Raw genomic sequence first — 22,434 nt, forward strand, 5'->3', positions numbered from 1 at the left:
CTTTTCTGCACTGCTTATTTGTCATAAATAAGTAGATTGGCAACTCTTTACAGCTTCATTTAGAGAATGCTGGCTTCAGGGGGCCGGGTGGTAGTGCAGAGGGTTACATGGCACGAAGCGCAAGGACCCGCTTAAGGATCCTGGTTCAAACCCCCCCCCCCCCCCGGCTCCCCACCTGCAGGGGGGTTGCTTTGGTGAAGCAGGTCTGCAGGTGTCTATCTTTCTCTCCCCCTCTTTGTCTTCCCTAACCTCTCTCCATTTCTCTCTGTCCTATCCAACAACAACAGCAACAATGGCAATAATAACAAGGGCAACAAAATGTGAAAAATGACCTCCAGGAGTAGTGGATTCATAGTGTTGGCAAACGCTAGAAGAAGAAGTGTAGGCACCAATAACCCTGGAGGCAAAAAAAAGAAGAAGGAGAAGGAGAAGGAGAAGGAGGAGAAGAATACTGGCTTCTATGTTGTGAGATTGGTTTGAAGAATACTATCTGAACCTCAGTAAAAAAAAAAAAAAATTACATTTTGCTTTTGTCTTCTAAGGTGACTATAATTCTACAGCGCTAATGAAATACAAGGATCTCTACTTTGTTTAATAGACTATCCGCCCTCAGTGAGAACAATAAAAGCTAAACACTATCCTAAAAGGAATTGTTGGGAGACATAAGAAATCAAACAAATCAAAACTGTGTGGGTAGGGGGAAGGGTTAACTAAAAAAAAAATGAAAAAAGCTTCTGACATTCCTGGAGAATAGAGAAACAAAGCTTGGAGTCTAAGAGGTCTCAGTGCTGGGGTAAGATGAGTACCATCTAGTTTTTGGACTGAGATACTAATTGCCCACCAGTAAGAATAAACTGTAAGTAGACTGCCCTCTAGAGCCTGAAGCTCAACATCGAATCATTTTTAGCCCTTGAGATTGAATCAAAATGACCTCAGATTCCTGGTTTCTGAACCTGCCAATTTCAAAGTAAAGCATTTCTCAAGAAAAACAATGGCCAAAGTTTCAAATTATATCCATGGATTTTTCATATGCCATGTCTGCTTCTCAATAATAGCAAGATTCATGAAGAGATAAGGCACTTTCATTAAAATAGTAATAATAATAATAATAATAGCAGATAGTGGAAACACAAGTCCTATTACAGTAAACTTAGCATATGAAAACTTGAAAATATTCTGAAACATTACATGAGGTTAAAAAGACTGGCAATCTTGAGAATAAACTGGAAACTATAAAAATGAACTAACTGGAACATGATGGCAGAGGACCAGTGGGGGTTGTATTATTATGTGGAAAACTGGGAAATGTTATGCATGTACAAACTATTTTATTTACTGTTGACTGCAAAAGATGAATCCCCTCAACATAAAAAAGAAATTAAATTTTTTTTTAAAAAAATGAACTGGCAAAAACATTAAGAGCTGAAATTTAAACTTCATGGATAAGTGGGTTAGCTATTACTGGGGTAACAATTCATTCCAAGACTTGAGGATTTAAAACAGCAATTGTCAATGACTCTTCCTCATAATCCTTGCAGTACAGGGATTCAAAAGTGACACACTGGTTAATTTTTGCTGGTCTCTCAGGAGGTTGTCCTCAGATACAGACTGGGAGATCCTCTACATCTAAGGATTCGACGGAGACCACAGACATCAAAACTGCTCATAGCTACCAAGAGGAGATACAAGATTATACCCATGTGTCAACAAGTGTTCTGTAAACCATTATTCCCCTTTCCCAATAAAATGATTTTTAAAAAATTAAAAAAGGGGTCTTATGAAAGCAAATCGGTTGCTTTTAGTATGATTTTTCTCATGGCCTGGTAACTAGTCTTTTCACAAAGCAAAACAAAAATATATATATTTAAAAAAAAGTAAGGTGAAGGCTGTAATGCCTTTGATAGCCTGACCTTAAAAGTCACATACCATAGTGCAGCGGGTTAAGCGCAGGTGGCGCAAAGCGCAAGGACTGGCGTAAAGATCCTGGTTCGAGCCCCTGGCTCCCTCACCTGCAGGGGATTCGCTTCACAGTCAGTGAAGCAGATCTGCAAGTATCTATCTTTCTCTTCCCCCCTCTGACTTCCCCTACTCTCTCCATTTCTCTCTGTCCTGTCCAACAATAACTACCAATAACTACTACAATAAAACAAGCGCAACAAAAGGGAATATATATTCACACAGCAGATAAGGACAGGACCAAGATGACCGATTGAAGGGAGCTAGCTGTGTTTCCTCTTCCTACAGTAACAGCAAAACTACAACAATGCATAGAGCAAGCTGCACAGACGTGAACCTGAAACGTAGGTGAACAACAGTCCACAGTAAAGGACAAGAAGATCAACATCCAGCTAGTGAGAACACAAAGAGATGTGCTTCCTCAAGAAAGAAACCCGATTACATGGGAACAAACTGCAGTAAGTAAGAAGTTTGCAAGGTGAAGAACTATAATGAGAAGAGCAAGGGATGCATTGTACTGTACTCCCAATACCTAATACAATCTTATCCTTACAATTTTGCAATGGAAGACAAGAAACTGTATGCTATAAAATAGATGGGCGTGAAGATTTCCTAATGACCTTTGTAAACTTGCTAAGAGCAGGGATGAAATTTACTTCCAGTAACAGACCTTGGGAGCAGATTCTGGGAGGAAAGCTCAACCCACACCTGCTTAGCAAATTTAGCTAGGGACTTTTATCAAGAGTACTACTTCCTGGGGCGAGCAAAATAGGTCACTTGGATAGTGCACTACTTTGCCATGTGTACCACCCAAGTTCAAGCCCAGCCCGCACTGCATTGATATCTGCCTCTCTCTCTCTCTCTCTCTCTCTCTGTCTCCCTCCCTCCCTTTCTCCCTCCCTCCCTCCTTCCCCCTCTCTTTTCTCTCTCTCTCTCTCTCCCTCTCCCTCTCTCTCTCTCTCTCTCTCCTCTCTCTCTCCCCTCTCTCTCTTCCCTCTCTCCCTCTCTCTCCCTCTCTCCCTCTTTCCCTCTCTTCCTCTCCTCCTCTACCATTCCAGAGGGGTGAGGCCCTAACAGTGGCAGCTAATATTTTTGTAGGAACTCCCAAAGCACATTCAGCTCACAAGGAGTACCCTACTACTTGCTCTGCTACCTTGCTAGCCCAAATCTTCCAGACTGTTTTCCATACTGGCCCTAAGTGTACACACTGTGACCACCTGGGACTAGGGTTCAGCCTTCTTTTTGACCTGAATCCATGCCCATGGTAATAAGTGATTGTTGATCATGTGTGACCTCAAACCTTTGATTGCTGTCTAGACTGGCTCAACCTTTGTGCTATAGCTTTTGCTCTGTACTTGTAACCACAAGCCCATGGTCACAGTCCAGGCTCAAACACTGGCCCCTGACCCATGTCCTCATGAGTAAGCATAATAATAGATGGAAGAAATTACCCACAGTGATGGATTGAGAAAACCCCAAATTCAGCAAGACTGCTAACAAACTTCCTCGGAAAGATTTCAAAGAGATGAAGCATATCACAGAAATGGGAAACTCAATGGAAGAAACTTCAATAAAGTAAGAGAAAGTCCAAGAAAAATCTTAACAGAAATCACAAAGCTAAGAAACACAGTAGTTGAACTAAAAAGGACAACAGAGAGGATCAGGAAGATAGAACCAAAAGTCAAAGCAGTGAACTACACAAAAACGTAGAGGAAAGCATAAATTTAAAAAGAGAGAGAAAAGACTGAAACAAATGAAGAAAGTATAAGAGAATTATGGGACAACACCATGAAGAACAAGATTCACATTATAGGGATGCCAGAAAAAGAAGAAAGGGATAGCATGCTTCTTTCTTTCTTTCTTTCTTTCTTTCTTTCTTTCTTTCTTTCTTTCTTTCATTCTTTCTAATCACTTTGTTGGGGGGTGTATCTGGAGAAGGTGGAATCAGGAGAATGATTTATGAGACAATTGTTGTTACATGAGTACAGTTGCTGATTTCCCCTTAATAAGATTGTACATAACACCTACCACCAATTGAGGCATTCTTCATCATGCTCTGGGTCCCCAACACCCTTTCATTTTCCTATGTCAAGTCCTTGGCTTTGCTGCAATAGACCACAGTTAGTCTAAGTTTCACCCTAAGTAAGAAAGAACTCTTATTTGAGGAAAAGAACTGAGAGTTTCCCCTAATTAGGAAAGGAGCCAGGAAGCTTATCCAGGAATCTCTAAAAGTAAAACCCAAATCAATGCACAGCAGGATATACTATCATTTAAATACCAAAGATTAAATATTCAAAGAGCTCAAAGAGAGGATCCTAAAGGCAACAAAAGAAAGTCATATCAAAGGTAACTCTCCTAAATTGACCTCTTAACAGAAACTCTACAGACCAGAATAAGACTTACAGGATATGTTTAAAGTTTTCATGGGAAAAGAACTCCAACCAAGAGTAATCTAACCAGGGTTATTTGCTAAAAGAATTCATTACCACTAAACTGGCCCTACAAGAAGTACTGGAGGGAGATCTGTCAAAGGGAAATACTAACTTATCTCATAAGCAGATAGATTAAGAGAGAAGGAAAAGAAAAAAAAAAAGGCCATCAAGGAACAAGCAAATTCAAATGAACTAAAACCTTTAGACTCATATTGAAGAGGAATGGAGTGGAGGAGGGGAGGCAAGCAGTAGCTTGATGGAGAGATATTTATACTCTGCTGGTAAGTGTGGTGCGATGTGGGAATGTGTCTAGAAGAGATATGAAGTTGTACTTCAAAAACATTTATAGTCTTGTAAACCAATGTTACTTCAAAACCAAAATAAGTAAGACTGTTAAGTCTCACACATCATTTCTACCATATTCTATTGATTATACAGATGAGCCCTGATTTATTGTGAAAGGAAATTACCTTAATATATCAAGAACATTGATACTGAAAGGTGAGGATCATGGGGGACAGGGAAAGAAGGGTGTTGAGTAGGACTCTGTAGCTAAAACTATTGTGACGTGTTTAATTTCAGAATAGGACAGTGAAAGAAATTAGTGGATGGGGAAAAGGAATTAGTAAATAGACTAGAAAGGGAGACAAAAGGCTAAAAAATTTAAATTAGATACTGATGTAACCTTAAGTTTTGGGGTTTTCAGAGCAATTAGTATTTAAAAACAACTATAGGGAGCCAGATGGTAGGGTTAGGTAGAGAGCAAATGTTACAATGTTCAGGGATCCAAGTTCAGGCCCCTGGTCCCCACCTGCAGGGTGTGAGAAGAGGAGCTTCATGAATGGGGAAGCAATGCTGCAGGTGTCTTTCTCTCTCCCTGTCACCTCATCCCCTCTCAATTTCTCTCTGTTAGTATCCAAAATAGATAAATAAGCAAAATTTTTTAAAAAGGAAAACAACTATAAATCTTACAAAATTGATGGAAAATCCCAAAGCACAAATTTGAGAAGCCCTATGCATTTCAGGCAATTTAAAAACTAGTTTCTTCCACATTTTCATTCACATATAATTGGTCTTAGTATTTTTAGCTTTAGTTTGAAGACATTATTGCTGGTTTGAGCAAATCTGTTTAACAATTTTGTAAAACTTCTGCCTTTGTGTGATGTGATATTCAATATTGTTTGTGTTTCATGTTTTCTTGTCCCTAATTTTTGGTAACTAACTTTTGGATCAGCCTTAAATCCTATATAAAGATAAAATTACAATAGGCTCTAAATCCCCTCCATTAACTAGTCTTTCACTGGCATATTCAGAAAACAGTGATAATTGATATTTATAAAGATGATTTTGAAGTGTTTAAATACTATCATAAACTTTCTTTTAGTGACATAATGCATTTCTTATATTTGGAATTGAAGTACACCATAACGTAGTTGAATTCTTTAAAAATTGACCATTTGTGTGTAAATAACCTTGGTAATTAAGTATTTGAATGTGATGATGACTCATCAGTAGGAGTTAACATGCTAGATACCTGACTCTTGCTTAAAAACAAGGAAAAAATGCAAATTTTATCTATACTAGTTGCAGGTATTTTAAGCCAGACCAAGGGCTGAACAATAGAAATTCTGAGGGCCAGAAAAATAGCTCATTTGTATAATGTGCTGCTTTGCCATGTACGCCACCTAAGTTCGAGCCCTGCCCTCACTCTATTGAAAAACGGTTAGGTGCTGTGGTTTCTTTCATACACACACACACACACACACACACACACACACACACACACACACACACTACCCCCCTCACTCCCTCCATCCCCTTGTCCCTGTCTCTGTATAAAAACCAAATGAAACATTACAATAGAAATTCTGACTAACATCAGACCTCAACTATTGGTATAGATTGTAAAAACAGTGGATGCTGTTCTGTTAAAGACACAGTCTTGTTCTCATTTGTGACAAATAGGAACAGATGACCATAGCAGCTTCAAGTAGTGATTTTATGGCTGTGTTAAGGAATCACCTACTTTAAAGCAGATTGTATTTAACCTATAGTCTCTTAAAATTTTTCAAGTTGTTTTTCTTCAGATGTAAGAGCATTTAAAACAAGTATTGTCTTAAAAAAAAAAAAAAAAGACATACAGATTGCCAGTAGTCACAGGAGAAAATATACATCATCTGTTTTTACTAGGAAAATGCAATTCAAAATAACAAGCAATCACCACACCTATAAGCATAGTTGTTATCTAACATATAAGAATTAACTTGTATGACTGGATGTGGGGTTGGGGGGATTGGATGGATGTGTTGGTGGGATTGGTTGTAAATTGTTATAGTTTCATGGGATCTACTTTAAAAATACTACATTCTTGCTATATATCTAAAACTGAAAATCCTATCTTAGTATGTAAATAGGTGGAAGGAATCATGTGTCCCCGAGAATGTTCTTTTTCTGATATAGGTATGATTTTAGTACTATTAGAATCACATCACCTAATTTGCTTAATAGGTGTTGATATCCAGCATGTGATGTGATGGACAGATATCTTAGATATGAAACTACTATCCAATGCCAGTGAAATAGTTCACTTGAATAGTGTGCAACTTTGCTACGTGTGCAACCTGGGTTCAAACTCAGCCTTCCACTGCACTGAAGGAAGTTTTAGTGCTGTGTTCTCTTTCTTTCTCTCTCTGTCTCTGCCTCTCTGTTTCTATCAGAAAGAAAGAAAGAATTGAAGGAGGGAGGGAAGGAGAAGACTGAAATTACTATTCAGGTAGCCCTCTGTAAGTAGGCTGATCAGAAATTTGACCTCACTCAAAACAATTCCAGTAATAATCAAAATCTATTCTTCATAGTTAAGATTTCATTATACCTAATCAGCTCAGCTTTAATGAAATCTTACATGTAGAGAATAGATTCTGTCTTCAGTTGCAATCCCCCAGAGCCAGGATTGTTTTTATGATCGCTAACTGAGGCTGCAGCTGAGTCAAAGTGCTCAGCTAGCTACCTGCCCGCCATAAGCACTTTGCCACACTGCAGCCAATGCTGAAACTAAAGTGCTTTAGCGATGGGGGCACTGGTAGTGAAACAGGTTCTTCTGGAAAAATCTTACTCCCAAAAAATTCACAGAAAAATTAACTCCTATGCAACCCAGTATACCCACACTACTCTTTGGGACCCAACAGGATGTCAATTTTTTGATACTATAGAGTAAATTCCAAGTACCTGTCCATCCGCATGAACTCTCTTCATGGAGCTCTTTACTGCACATCAGGGACTGGGTTCAAAATTGTTCATCTCCTTACTTGAGCTTCCCAACAGCACTTCTGGGAGTGTGTTACTACCCTGTTTCACAAAGCAAAAGAGTGAGGCTCAACCTTTTTAATCCCTTCTATAAAGTCACCAAGCTTTTTCTTTTTAATATTTATTTGGATAGAGACAGAAAGAAATCTATAAGGAGATAGATGAAAGAGAGACACCTGCAGTGCTCCCTCACTGCTAGGGAAGCTTCCATCCTGGAGGTGGGGACTGAGGGCTTGAAGCAGCATCCTTGCTCATTGTAACCTGTGTGTTCTACCAAGTGAGTCGCCGCCCAGCTCGCTCACCCAACTTTTGTGAAAACACTTATACCTTAATAAATTCAGATTATTCAGATCCTAGAGGCCACACTTCCACTCAGGATACCACATTTCCTCTCTAGTAGTTGTCTTTTCTGTCCTCTTTCTACTACTATAACTATCCTTCTTTTGTCTCTATTATCTTTCTATTCTTTTATTCTCTATTAGCTTTCTGTTCTCCCTTGCTTTCCGTTCCCTTCATTAACTTTTATTTTTTCCAAATACTTACTTCACATCATTTATAAAGTAATTTAACTATTGAGAGGAAATGATGAAAGCATTTGTTTTATCATATTCATCTAAAGATTTTTACAGGTGTTTCCACTCAATCAAAGCAAAACAAAGGAATAACTAACGACTGCCTTATATTTTTCTTTTTAAAAAAATTCTTTTAATCTGTTTTGGATAGAGACAGACAGAAATTAAGAGGGAAAGGGAAATAGAGAGGGAGACACATGCAGCACGCTTCACAGCTCTTGAAGCTTCCCCCCCCCCCCCCCCCCGGAGGTGGGAACTGGTGGCTTGAACCTGGATCCTTGTGCACAGTGATTGATGTATGCATTCAGCCAGGTCCATCACCACCCAGACCATTAGGGAAAAAAAATTTTTTTTTTCAGAGCACTGCTCAGATCTGGCTTATGGTGGTGCTGGCTGGCGATTGAATCTGGGATCTTTAGTGCCTCAGGCATGAAAGTCTTTTTGCATAACCACTAGGCTGCATGACTACCTTATCTGTATTTATTCTTTTACTCTCCCCCTCAGTAAATTTCTTTGAAGTGTCTTTCCCATTTGATAGATGATGTAGCGGAGACTCAGAAAGAGTAATAACTTGTTCATGGTCACCAAGTATGGAAGCCACAACTCAAACTCAGAACTACTTTTTAAAATTTTTATTAGTGATTTACAAAAGTATAAGATAATAGAGGTTTAATTCTACATCATTCCCACCACCAGAGTTCTGTGTCTCCATCCCCCTCTAGTAGAAACTGCAATATTCTTTCAAGGGCACAGATATGGGCTGACTATATCTGTCTATCTGTCTATCTATCTATCTGTCTGTCTGTCTGTGTCTATGCTGTGTGCTTTCTGTTTGTTCGTTTTGCCCATTTTTCCCATGGCCTTGCTTTCACTTCCTTCCTAAGTCACACCTACACCTTCCTTTTTTTAAGTGAAACAATGTCTGATTTCCTCTGGTGTTTTCCAGATTTGCTTCCTTTCAGTGATGGTATAAAAACAAAGATTCCTGGTGACAAATGTTTTGGGTCCTGGTGGTACTGGTTTCCAGAGCCCTCTGGTCATCTTCCCCTATCTTTTCCTCCCTCTGGGAGTATGGATCAAAATTCTTTTGGGGCTGCAGAAGGAAGTTCTGTCTTCCGTAACTGCTTCTGCTGTGGACATGGATCAGCTGATCTATGTCTCCAGCCTGTTTCTATCTTCCCCTAGAAAGATAGAAAGCCTCACTTTCTGGAGAAGTGAGACTCCAGGACACATAGGAAAAATCATCTGGTCAAAGATATTAGAATGGAATTGTAGTAGTATCTTTTTTTTAAATATTTATTTTATTTATTTATTCCCTTTTGTTGCCCTTGTTGTTTTATTGTTGTAGTTATTATTGTTGTTGTCGTTGTTGGATAGGACAGAGAGAAATGGAGAGAGGAGGGGAAGACAGAAAGGAGGAGAGAAAGATAGACACCTGCAGACCTGCTTCACCGCCTGTGAAGCGACCCCCCTGCCGGTGGGGAGCCGGGGTTCGAACCAGGATCCTTATGCCGGTCCTTGTGCTTTGCGCCACCTGCGCTTAACCCGCTGCGCTACAGCCCGACTCCCTGTAGTAGTATCTTTAACTTGCTGGATGAAAGGCAGTAAGATATTCAGCAGGACAAAATCAAGCCCAAAACTATTAATATCACAACCTTTACATTTTTTTTTACAAGAATATACTGCTTCAGAAACAAGCGTACCTGGCGCACACACCAGTTGTTTCAACTGCTCTGTAACACTGGGCAAAATGCTTCACTTTGGTTTTTGTCATTTCATAAATGGGGTTTTCAAGCCTAGTCAGCGAAGTTAGAAATAAACAAACAAAATTAGAACTAGTGGTAACTGCAACATGGAACAATGCATTCAATAATTAGACCATGTAAGCCATGTAACTTGCTTTGCAAGATGGAGACCTTATGGTAGGTGAATAGAAAAACCTATCCATCCTCCTTCTGTGTTTTTCCTTTAGTCTCGTAGCATTACCGTACCGTACCCACAATACTTGTGAGAACCAGATTTGGTGGAGGTGTAGCTTTTTCCACACTAAACAATTCCTTCACATCAGCTGTGTGTCCTATAACTGAACTCATTTATGATGTCTTCAGATCCCACATTTAAAGACTCAGCCCTACAAGGCTGCCCCCTCAAGTTCAGATGCCAATTAAAAGTCCATATTGTCACCTGGGCTTCTGTTCAGTTAGCTACACATTAGTGGTTCACACAACCCTTCTTGGGTCCATTGGTTTGTTTTAACTATTCACAGAACTCAGGAAAAAAAAAAAGTTCACTCTTCACCAGTTGATTTTTTAAAAGGGAAAAAAAATCACATACCATTCTCCCAGTTCCTGTACGAGCACAAATCTAGAAGCTCTCTGAACCCCCATGCGTTGGGGATTTTAGAGAGACGTCATCTCATTGGTATGATCAGCTATTGACTCCATCTCTGAACAGTCTCCCCTCAGTGGGGCCTAAGGGCTGGGGATGACAATTCCAGACTGCTAGCCATTACTTGGTTGTCCTGGTGACCAACCCCCCACCCAGGAACCATCCAGTAGTCACCTCATTAGAACAAAGACACTTCTGTCACCTGGGAATTCCAGGGAATTTAAGAGCTGAGTGTCAGGAGAAGAAAACATGCTCTAATCACTTAGGAAATCAAGGGGTCTAGGTGTTCTGTGCCAGAAACTGGGAGCAGCACTCAAGTAGATTCTTTTTTATTATCTCATACTAGGGTTTAAGTGGCTAATACTATCTCCCTTTTATAAGATAGTATGCATCTCATAAGGTGATATCTGCCAGGCATGGAAACTATCCCAGCTTTGGATCTCTGTGATTTCCTGATCAAAGCAATTCTTTCTTTTCCATTGTCTCAGGTTGTGACTAAACACTGCTAGGCATCTGATAGAACTGTACTGTGGTGTATAGAGCAGTATTTCATGTAGCAGAGTGATTAACAGTGCAGGCTTTGGATGGGAGTGCAACTGACTTTGCCAATTGTTGTGTTCTGACCTCAGCAAGTCACTGCTCCCCAAGGCCTCAGTTTCCTCATCTGCAAAATATATGTTTATGCGAGTGGGGGTTATGGTCACTTTGTAAGGATGTAATAAGGATTAAGTCATATACATGGATACAAACATTTGGCATGCTGAATAACATACAAGAGCTAAGTAAATGATGATCATGGCTGTTTTTAAAATACCTAGGCTTAAAAAAAAAAGCTTTGCAGAAACGGTATCTCCTGACATTAGGATTGTACCCCGTTTTTGAAGAATGCCAGTTACTAGCATAGCTGATAAGGACAGTAATCAGTAACTTATTTACTGATATGTTCTGTTATCCTTTGGCGCAGGAGCTGATACTAATGTAGGCAATGTGTTATGTTTCCCAGGACACCTCTGAATAAAATGCCATTTCCTCATAGCTAGGAATACTAATGCTAAATTTTTCCTGTGCTCAGGAAAAGCCAGAGCACTCGCGCTGCAGTGGGCTGGAAAGAGCTCTCCAGAAACATTATGTCATCCTAATTTGCACTGCCAGGGGATGAGCTCATGGGGCGGGGTCTCAAAGGGCTGCAGCTGTGCCAGCTCTTCACTCCTTTGAAGTGTGTCCTCAAGCTCTCCTCTTCCTGCTCCCTCCTTCACACACCCTGCACCAAACATAGGCTCTGCATGGTGAATGATTTTAAAACCCAAAGTCCTGTAGAATATAACCAGGCATCAGAGGGCACACACACAGAAACACACAAACCGTGCCTTTTAGTTATTTAAAGAAAAAAAAAAAAAGTAGAACTGCTATTGTCAATGAAACGAGACTTCTTTGGTTCTTTTTGCTTCTCCTTCTTTGTCTGAGATCAACATCTTTCTTCTTTTCTACCTCAGACAATAGCTTGATATATGACTAAAGCCAGACTGAGTCTGAGCTGATCGCAAGCCTGGTCCTGAGCCCCCTGGCTATGGCAAAGTAAAAGCACGGAAGCTATTTTCCATATTGTTTTCATATTGTATGGATTGTCTGCATATGTATACTCCTACCTGACTATCTGGCAGGACTTGAAAGGCAGCCTAAATCAGAACCCCAACATGTGTGCTGGGTTTGTATCACTGCCGTCACGAGAAACTTCAGTTTCTCCATCTGTAAAATGGGAATGATAACCAAGCCTAGATGGTCTTTTTTTTTTTTTACTTGCAAACATTAAGTGAGTGTTGCATGGTAATCACTAAGCACAGCACCTGGTCCATGTATTTACTTGGTAATGTAGTGGTCATTAATAAAATACACTTAACTGCTTTACTAACCAGTCACAGTAAAAGGAAATGTATGTAAATGTCTATTATATAATTTTAATGTGAATTGGAAGAGATAAGAGGATTTTTTATGATACATTTGCAAAGAAAGTATTCATTCATCAAAGGGGCTGTCTGAGTTTCTTAGCTTTTGTTATGGAAATTTGCAAACATATATTGAAGTACTGATACACTGAACCCCCTCCATACACCCATCACCCCACTTCAACAATTACCAATATTTTGTCAGCATTGTTTCATCTATTCCATACCTCCCCCCCGCCCAGATGGAGTGTTTTAGGTGCAGAAATCTCAGACATTCTATCACTGCATCACTGCACTGACAGTACTTGGCTATATACTCTGACAAAAAATATATATATATTTTTTCATTATACCACCATTATTAGAGTGATTCCTTGTTATCGTGTAATAGCCAGTCCATCTTCAAGCTTCCTCAGTTCTGAAACACTTTGTTTTGCACACCTTTTTGAAAGTATTCCTCTGATGCTGTGACACTTCCCGCAGTGCTGGGTCTCAAGCCTGGGCTGCACTCATGACAAGTAGCACACCCTACCTGGTGATCTAGCTCTCAACTCTGGGGGTTTTATTTTTATCCAAATTATTTTATTGACAAAATGATTGTCCACAGGGCTGTCATTGACACACGTGTACAGTCTCTTATCTCCCCCATCATCGGTGTCTGCACAGCCCTCCAACCACCAGCCCAAGTCTCTCTTGTAATAGTGCCCTCCCCTGCATCTTTCAGGATCCTTTACTTTGCTGCAACACACCTCAGACCCAGTCCAAGCCTCACTTTGCGTTTCCCTTTTCTTTCCTTGCTTTTCAGTTACCACCTATGAGTGAGATCATCTGATATTTATTTGTCCTTCTTCTGGTTTTAAGGGAGATAGAACTATAGTGTGAATTTTTGCTTTTATAGCACTACATTTCAAACTGATTTAAGAAGTACATGATTGGTGAATATTTCTACAGTAGCAAATCAGATTGCTGATAAGTTTTTGTCAATGTTTATTCTCAATGAGGTGAGGTATTATGTGCTGTCTGGGATGGCTATTACATAACAAGTGTGTTAACTTGTTAATAATTAAAATTGTATCTTTGATTCAGTTAGCCAATATTTTGATGTGCCTTTATCTAAACATATGATTTAAAATCTTAATTCAACACTCAGTGTATAAACAAGTTCACCATTTATTGATTTTTTTCCTGTTGCAGGTATTCATTAGTTTGCTTCATCATAATTTAGTGTCTATAAGTCACTTCCTACATTACAAAGCTGTTTAGAAAAAAACATATAATGTTCAATATTGCCATTAGCTTTTCTTGGTCAATGTAAACATTTAATTTAGCTTTCAGAAAATTCATTTCTTTCCATCTAAGGGCAAGTTCTTATGATTCTTACTGTGTTTAAAATTCATATAATCAGTGTTAATAGTAAATCCCCAAGGAGGTCTGAATTATGCCTATAAAAAAAATATGTGTCTGTAGACTCTGTTTGTTACAATGGATAGAGCCTCTGTCTCAGTGCTGAACACATGTTCCTAGGATGAGATCATAGCCTTTTTTGACAAATCAAGGTCATTTCAAACTTCTATGATCTGGCCTTGATTATTTCCTTTGTAAGATATCCTTTAACACCCTCTTTTCCCTGTTCTTCATATACATGAGATTCCAGCCACAATGAATAGCTGACTTTGTATATTTTTTAAGAATTAAAAAAATCTATTAAGATTAACAAATCTATTGGATAGGAAGGGTACAATTTCACACATTTTCTACTACCAAGAGTCCTGCATTCCATCCCCTCCATTGGAAGCGTTCCTATTCTTTATCCCTCTGGGAGCATGGACCCAGTCAGGATTGTTATGGGGTGCTGAAGGTGGAAGGTCTGGCTTCTGTAATTGCTTCTCCAATGGATGTAGGCATTGGCAGGTCAATCCATACCCCTAACCTGTATCTGTCTTTCCCTAGTGGGGCAGGGTTCTGGAGAGGTGGGATTCTAGAACCATTGGTAAAGTCATCTGCCTAGGGAATTCATGTTGGTGTCATGGTAGCAGCTGCAACTTGGTGGCTGAAAAGCACTAAGATATAAACAGAACAAATTATATAATAATCAGGAAACCTAATCTACAAATAGAGCAGATGGGCACCAAAGTAAAAACCCTGCGGTGAGGGGTAGACATGCAGCTTCCTGGGACAGTGGGGGGTGGGAGTGGGTGGGAGGGATGGGTCACAGTCTTTTGGTGGTGGGAATGGTGTTTATGTACATTCCTAGCAAAATGTAGACATATAAATCAGTAGTTGATTAATATGAGAGGGGGAAAGTCAATTGTATGTCTCAAAGTTTTTCAAAACACAAACTGAATCTTTTAATATATAGGCTGTGTATTTGATATGCGGGCTCTCTCAAAAGCCTAGACCAAGTAGATTAGAAGCATCCAATAGCACAGCTATATACAAGATACTGGATACTGTACAGCAAACCCTAACAAAAGGACTTTTCAAAGTTAACCCAATTACCAAATAATGTGATGATAACATTAACTATCGATTGTCTTTTTGAACCCTAAGACAGCAGGAACCTCACATCTCCACTATAGAGCCCCTACTTCCCCCAGTCCTGGAACCCTTGGATAGGGCCCACTTTCCCGTATGCGTCTCCCAATCCATACCAAATAATATTGCATCCGCCGATCACAACCTAACCAACACAACGATTGCCACTTCAACATGCTTCACCTCAGACTGTGTCCAGAGACTTCACATGTGGAATGACAACCCTTTAGCTCCATTACTTGGGTGAGACCTTTCCTTTTATAGTACATTCTAATTTCATCTCAGGTGGTTCACTTAACAAAGTCCCATAACCTAGATATACACCAGTTTCTGTGAGAGAGCTTATGTTCACACGTATCCATAAACTACTGCAAAATATATACCTGAAAGCAGAAGTACACTAGAGTTTGCAGTGAGTACCCCCCTAACACTTCCTCTCCACTATTCCAAGCTTTGGGTCCATGATTGCTCAACAATTTGTTTGGCTTCGTATGTTAACTCTCTTTTCAATCACCAGGTTCCAGATGCCACCAGGATGCTGGCCAGGCTTCCCTGGATTGAAGACCCCACCGATGTGTCCTGGAGCTCAGCTTCCCCAGAGACACACCCTACTAGAAAAGAGAAAGAGAGAGGCAGACTGGGAGTATGGACCGACCAGTCAACGCCCATGTTCAGCGGGGAAGCAATTACAGAAGCCAGACCTTCTACCTTCTGCAACCCTCAATGACCCTGGGTCCATGCTCCCAGAGGGCTAGAGAATGGGAAAGCTATCAGGGGAGGGGGTGGGATATGGAGATTGGGTGGTGGGAATTGTGTGGAGTTGTACCCCACCTACCTTATGGTTTTGTTCATTAATCCTTTCTTAAATAAAAATAATAATAAAAATAGAGCAGATGAGATTTGGGGTCTCCATTTTGGAAAAAGCTAGGAAGAATATAAGAATATAGCAGATGAGAATTGGGGTCTTCATGTTGGAAGGGTCTAGGAAATCTATTTTAGGTATATTCCAATGGGCCCATGGCTTTACTAATTTTTGCCTGAGCCCGACAGCTAACATGCAGGTGGGCTTAAAGGTATTGTTTGGGGAGATGGTGTCAGAGTTGGAAATAAAACTAGAAAACTGGATCAGGGCAGAGAGTAGCTCCCAAATATGGGAAAATGGCTTTGTATTTTTCTATCCCTCCCCCTTCTTCTTCTCAAACTATTCCATTCACCTGAAATGGAATTACCAAATTTAGTATATGAAATTAAAGGGATATCAATTAAATTGAAGCTCATATAAATAAAAAGTATATCTTTAGTTTAAGTATACCCCAGATATTACATAGATAATGTATGCAACATTTTTTTTTAATTTAAGAAAGGAGACATTAACAAAACCATAGGAAAGGAGGGGTACAACTCCACACAATTCCCACTGCCCGATCTCCATATCCCACCCCCTCCCCTGATAGCTTTCCCATTCTCTATCCCTCTGGGAGCATGGACCCAGGGTCATTGTGGGATGCAGAAGGTAGAAGGTGTGGCTTCTGTAATTGCTTCCCCGCTGAACATGGGCGTTGACTGGTCAATCCATACTCCCAGTCTGCCTCTCTCTTTCCCTAGTAGGGTGGGTCTCTGGGGAAGTGGAGCTCCAGGACACATTGGTGGGGTCCTCAGTCCAGGGAAGTCTGGTGGGCATCATGCTGGCATTCAGAACCTGATGGCTGAAAAGAGAGTTAACATCAAAGCCAAACAAATTGTTGAGCAATCATGGACCTAAAGGCTGGAATAGTGCAGATGAAGTGTCGGGTGGGATACTCACTGCAGACTCTTGTGTACTTCTGCTTTCAGGTATATATTTTTCCCTGGTTTATGGACACGTATGAACATATGCTCTATCTCAGGGTACCTGCTCTATATCTAGGTTTGGGGACTTTATTGGGGAGTGGACCACCTGGAATGGAATTAGAGAATACTATGAAAGGAATGGTCTCACCCAAGTAATGAAGCTAAAGGGTTGTCATTCCACACCTGAAGTCTCTGGACACAGTCTGAAGTGAAGCATGCTGGGCTGGCACTCATTGCTTTGATTAGGTTGTCATCAGCAGATGCAGTATTATTTGCTATGGATTGAGAGAAGCTTGCAGGAAGGTGGGCCCCACCCTGAGGTTCCAGGACTGGGGGGAATATAGGTTCTATAGTGGAGATGTGAGGTTCCTGCTGTCTTAGGGTTCAAAAAGACAATGGATAGTTATTGTTATCATCACATTATTTGGTAATTGGGTTAACTTTAAAAAGTCCCATTGTTAGGGTTTGCTGTATAGTACCCAGCATCTTGTATATAGCTGTGCCACCAGTTGCTTCTGTTGTACCTGGTCTAGACTTTTGAGAGAGTCAACATATCAAAGACTGAGCCTACGTATTAAAAAGCCTCGGTCTGTGTTTTAAAAGTTCGAAACATATGATAAATTTTCCCCTCTCATATTAATTAAATAGTGGTTTATATGACTACACTTTAATAGGAGTGTACATAAACACCATTCCCACCACCAAAAGACTGTGTCCCATCCCACCCCCCCCCGCCTCCCCCAACACCCCAGGAAGCCGAATGTCCACCCTCCCCCTCACCACAGGTTTTTTACTTTGGTGCCCTGCTCTTGATTTAATCAGATCCTGCTTTAGTTTCCCTTTCTATTCTTTTTTCTCAGCTTCTGTTGATGCGTGGGATCATCCCATACTCATCTTTGTCTTTCTGACTTAGCTCACTTAACATAATTCCTTCTAGCTCCGTCCAAGATGGGTCAGAGAAGTTGGGTTCATTGTTCTTAATAGCTGCATAATATTCCATTGTGTATATATACCACAGCTTTCTCAGCCACTCATCTGTTGTTGGGCACCTGGGTTACTTCCAGGTTTTAGCTCTAATGAATTGTGCTGCTATGAACATAGGAGTACACATATCTTTTTGATTGGGCCTTATGGAATCCTTGGGGTATATCCCTAGGAGAGGAATTACTGGGTCATGTGGAAGGTCTATGTCTAGCCTTGTGAGAGTTCTCCAGACTGCTCTCCAGAGAGGCTGGACCAATTTACATTCCCACCAGCAGTGCAGAAGGGTTCCTCTGTCCCCACATCCTCTCCAGCATTTGTTGCTGCTTTCCTTTTTGAAGTATGCCATTCTCACAGGAGTGAGGTGGTATCTCAATGTTGTCTTGCTGACAATTAGCGACCTGGAGCAATTTTTCATATGTTTGTTAGCCTTTTGGATCTCCTCTGAAGTCAATGTCTTGTTCATATTCTCTGCCCATTTTTGGAAGGGGTCATTTGCTTTTTTGCTGCTAAGTTTGCTGAGCTCTTTGTATATTTTGGTTATTAGTCTCTTGTCTGATGTATGGCATGTGAAGATCTTCTCCCATTCTGTGAGAGGTCTCTTTATTTGTGTGAGAGTTTCTTTGGCTGTACAGAAGCTTTTCAATTTGATATAGTCCCATTGGTTTGTTTCTGCTTTAGTCTTCCTTGCAGTTGGATTTGCTTCATCAAAGATGTCCTTGAGGTTTAGGTGGGAAAGTGTTCCACCAATGTTTTCCTCTAAGTATTTGATAGTTTCTGGTCTAACATCCAGGTCCTTGATCCATTTGGAGTTAATTTTTGTTTCTGGTAAGATAAGGTGGTTCATTTTCATTCTTCTACATGTTATAACCCTGTTTTCCCAGCACCATTTATTGAAGAGAGCCTCCTTCTTCCATTTAATACTTTGGGCCCCCTTATCAAAGATTAGATGTCCATAGGTGTGGGGTAACATTTTTATTGTTTATCTGAAATCCCAGATTTAACTGGGAATATCAGGTTTTATCTGGCAAAACTAACCTTTGAATATTTATCAAAGGAGACCTGACTTTTCTTCCAGGGTTCTTCCTGGTTTTTCTCTTCTTCTGACCTGCTATCACAGTACTTGGTTAGAATCTCTAATTAAATGCCTAAACACTCTGACTTTAAATATTTGTCATAAATTTATGAGCCTCCCTACCATTTTGTCATATAAGCATCTGGTCTTACTCTCAGAATTCTCTGATTTAGCATTTACACCTCACTCCCCCATCCTTTCCTACTTCAGGGACTGAGTAGCATTACCCCCATACAGCATTTTCCCAAATGAATTGTATTTTTGGTTTTCATCATATGATTCTGTATGACCTGCATTCACCCATTCTTTATTTCTAATAAGATACCAGACATTGTGATAAACAGCAGGCACAAAGAAGTGAATTAGGCAAGTATCTGTCCATTAGAAACTCAAAACTCATGGCCTCAAAGGAGAAATCCATAATTTTTGGCTATAGTTTATTTGATAAAATCTGTTAAAAATTCACTGTGCACTAGAGAGCATAGTAGGCACAAAATAGGTGCACAAGGAAAGACCAAGTGAACCTCTAGAGCTCGTTTGCTGAAGGAGGATTATCCAACTGGCCTGCATGAGGTAGGGATTCCAGTTGCCTTCCAAGATTTCTTATCAGTAGACAGGGATTTGAAGTGGACTTTGCTAGCCAAACAAATGACAGTGAATGTATACTCTGAATGCAAAATTAAACAAGTTGGAAGGAATAGACAAAAGCTGACTTTATTGCCCCTATAACAAATGGGATTTGGCCATGTCTGTTGCTGCTACAGCCTTCTGTGTTGATTTATTCCTGACCCAAAGAAGACATCTGATAAATAATCAACTGAGTGGATTAAGGCAAGCATGGTGTGCACTCAAAAGCAACAAGATTGAAATGTCAAGGGTAAAAGACTAGGAGGTATTGCTGCTCTAAAGGTAAGCAGAGGACAGATCCTGACGGACTTTATAAACAACACTAACAGCTGTGAATTTAAGTCATAAATAGTGGAGAGCCATTTGTAGATTTTCAGAACTAGTATGGCATAATTTCATTTACTTTCTGAAGAAATTTCTTGGATGACTTCTAGAACAGAGCTACGGCAACCTCGTCACAGAAAGTTGGCTCTCCCCCAGAAAACAAATATTACAACAAAACAGCTCAATGAATTTCATCAGAGAATGGCTGAGATTTTTGGTAAAGAAAATAGCATTGCTATCTGAAGGTTGGTGCTAGTGTGTGGACAGTGGGAGCAGGAGGTGAGACAGAGGAGGACTCAAGCAGAAATGGGGTATTGCTTTCCTGGCAGGCAACATATTTGCAATTGCTTCAAATTCACCTGGCAGATTTAAAGGACCCACATGCTACCAGAGACCAAGTAGCTTAAAACAGGAGCTGAGGACTGCTGTTTAGAGCTGTAGAAGAAACAGGCACTTGAGCAAAACCCAGGAAACTTCACAGGATCCACTATACTCGTATGTCATCAGGGAAGCCTATCAAACTCTATGGTGTCCCAGCTTCCATAAAGACACTGGTTACCAGGGTCAAACTGCCCTATAAGCAAGGAAAGAAATTTTGAGCTCATCACAGAGGTCTTGCTTTCAGGAATCAGTCTGGGAAGAGAAAGAGGTCTGGAATATCTCCTCCTTAAAGTAGGGCTCTGTTTAAGGGACATCAGGTGCCATAATGCTGAGTCATTTCTTTAGAGCTCTCCTCCTCCTCTGTTAACTCACATATAATCCAAAGTAGAAACAAGCACTACCTATGGCCAACAATAGAAATCAAAACGGATGGATAAAACTAGGAAAATGCTGGTTCTTCAAAGCCAAGAGGAGAGTCATGAACTTAATGACACAAATATAGAAAAGCTATCAGAGAAAGAACTAAGAAACACATTCTCAGGAAATTTGAGGAAATACAAAAGTCTGGGGCCAGGTGGTGGCACACCTGGTTGAGTGTACACGTTACAATACTTAAGTACCTGGGTTCAAGCCTCCAATACCCAACTGCAGGGGGAAAGCTTTGCGAGTGGTGAAGCAGGGCTGCACGTATCTCTCTGTCTCTTCTGAGATCTCCCTTCCCTCTCAACTTCTGGCTTTCTCTGTCCAATAAATACAGACTTAAAAAATTTAAAAAGAAATGTTCCCGTAAAAAAAAAGAAGAAATATAAAAGTCTCAATTTAATATGGAGAAATGGATTAAGAAAGAAATATGGATGAAAGAAATATCATAATGGTTATACAAACAACCTCTCATTCCTGAGGCTCCAAAGTCTCAATCTTCCATACCACCATAAGCCAGAGCTGAGCAGTACACTGGTAAAGAGAAAGAAAAAAAAAAATCCATGACTTCAAGGATTCACTTGATAGGGAAATGGAAAGTTTGAGCAGAGTTACAGGGTGTGAAGAACACTTTGAATACATTCTAGTCTCAAATAGCAGGTCAAATAGTTGACTTACCATGTAAATACCAGTCAATAGTTGACTTACCCATGTAAAAAAGAGAACATCAGAAATAGAAGACAAATTGTCCACACTCTTTGACTTCAACGTAGAAAGAGAAAAAAGGTTTAGGAAAAGTAGGCAACTCTTTGAGAACTGAAAGTACCAAAAGCTAATAAAAATCAGTGTGTGGGTTTACCACCAAATAGCTTGCATAGTGGAGAAATGCCATAGTATCTCTTTTTTTTTTTTTGCCTCCAGGGTTATTGCTGGGGCTCAGTGTCTGCACCATGAATCCACTGCTCCTGGAGGCCTTTTGTCCCCCTCCCCCACCCTTTTTGTTGCCCTTGTAGCCTTGTTGTGGTTATTATTGTCGTTGGATAGGACAGAGAGAAATGAAGAGAGGAGGGGAAGACAGAGAGACGGAGAGAAAAATAGACACCTGAAGACCTGCTTTACCACCTGTGAAGCAACTCCCCCGCCTGTGAAGCGACTCCCCCTACAGGTGGGGAGCCAGGGACTCAAACCAGGATCCTTACCCTGGTCCTTGCTCTTTGTGCCACGTGCACTTAACCTGCTGCGCTACCTCCCAACCCCCAGTATCTTTTTTTTTTCTGTGTATCTCTTTCCTTTTCTGTCTCTACCCTGTATCTTAGGGGTAGGGGAGAAGAATACCTAGATATAAAGTCCTGGCAGCAAAAAAATAAAAAGAATACATTTTATCTGTGGATGAATAGTAAATATAACTAGAATGGGTGGTGATATCAGTTTTCTTTCTTTCTTTTTTTTTTTTTTTTGCATGTGAACACTGGAAAAAAAACCTTGTACATAAAGAGTAGTAGATGGGAATAGGAGTAATGCTGCTATATCAGTGTCACTCAATTACTTGAACTGCTCCCAAGAGAGATGAAAGCCAAATAGCATATGTTACTGTATCATTAAATACTATATTTAGTTATCTTAGTTGATTAGGTTCTCCTTCAGTTTTCCTGGAACCAGAGAATTTG

General features: G+C 40.2%; 1 protein-coding gene across 1 annotated transcript in view; it reads left to right on the forward strand.

The window, feature by feature from the left end:
* Nucleotides 1-22,434, forward strand: part of ZNF704 (zinc finger protein 704) — a 276,320-nt gene that overhangs the window by 132,367 nt on the left and 121,519 nt on the right. The window lies entirely within an intron of this gene.

The sequence above is a fragment of the Erinaceus europaeus genome, chromosome 1, assembly GCF_950295315.1.
Source record: "Erinaceus europaeus chromosome 1, mEriEur2.1, whole genome shotgun sequence".
Classification (NCBI taxonomy): domain Eukaryota; kingdom Metazoa; phylum Chordata; class Mammalia; order Eulipotyphla; family Erinaceidae; genus Erinaceus; species Erinaceus europaeus.